At 40.2% G+C, this 986-nt stretch overlaps 1 non-coding gene across 1 annotated transcript; it reads right to left on the minus strand.

Annotated features, from left to right (window-relative positions):
• Window positions 1–572: 572 nt before the first annotated feature.
• LOC148546574 (small nucleolar RNA R71) lies at window positions 573–680 on the minus strand. Its single transcript, XR_015900655.1, has one exon. It is a non-coding gene; the product is annotated as a small nucleolar RNA R71 (small nucleolar RNA).
• Window positions 681–986: the final 306 nt, after the last annotated feature.

The following is a 986-nucleotide window of genomic DNA, read 5'->3' on the forward strand; positions in this document are numbered from 1 at the left end:
TATTATTATTATTATTTTTCTGTCCATTCTTCCTTGTATGAGCAGGAGCAAGGATAAGAACATTCTTGTGGAAGCAGATCCAGAACCTGAAAGGACTCTGAAGAAAAAAATTAAGAGAAGCTAAAATACAACAATCCAGAGATAACCTTTCAGAAATTTTCGAACAGGCAGAGGAGATGGCAGCCGAAAATAATAATAATGTAAGGAAGATGCTTGGTGACTTTACTGCACCTAATTCCAATTTACATGGAAGAAGCATCTCCATTCCTGCCATTGGAGCAAACAACTTTGAGCTGAAACCTCAATTAGTTTCTCTGATGCAGTAGAACTGCAAGTTTCATGGACTTCCATCTGAAGATCCTTTTCAGTTTTTAACTGAATTCTTGCAGATATGTGATACTGTTAAGACTAATGGAGTAGATCCTGAAGTCTACAGGCTCATGCTTTTCCCTTTTGCTGTAAGAGACAGAGCTAGATTATGGTTGAATTCTCAACCCAAAGACAGCCTGAACTCTTGGGATAAGCTGGTCACGGCTTTCTTAGCCAAGTACTTTCCTCCTCAAAAGCTGAGCAAGCTTAGAGCTGATGTTCAAACCTTCAGACAGAAGGAAGGTGAATCCCTCTATGAAGCTTGGGAAAGATACAAACAGTTGACCAAAAAGTGTCCTTCTGACATGCTTTCAGAATGGACCATCCTGGATATATTCTATGATGGTCTGTCTGAGTTATCAAAGATGTCACTGGACACTTCTGCAGGTGGATCCATTCACCTAAAGAAAACGCCTACAGAAGCTCAAGAACTCATTGACATGGTTGCTAATAACCAGTTCATGTACACTTCTGAAAGGAATCCTGTGAGTAATGGGACGCCTATGAAGAAGGGAGTTCTTGAGGTTGATACTCTGAATGCCATATTGGCTCAGAACAAAATATTGACTCAGCAAGTCAATATGATTTCTCAGAGTCTGCATGGAATGCAAGCTGCA

Source organism: Arachis ipaensis, chromosome B9, assembly GCF_059453495.1.
Source record: "Arachis ipaensis isolate K30076 ecotype BB chromosome B9, ASM5945349v1, whole genome shotgun sequence".
NCBI classification, from domain to species: domain Eukaryota; kingdom Viridiplantae; phylum Streptophyta; class Magnoliopsida; order Fabales; family Fabaceae; genus Arachis; species Arachis ipaensis.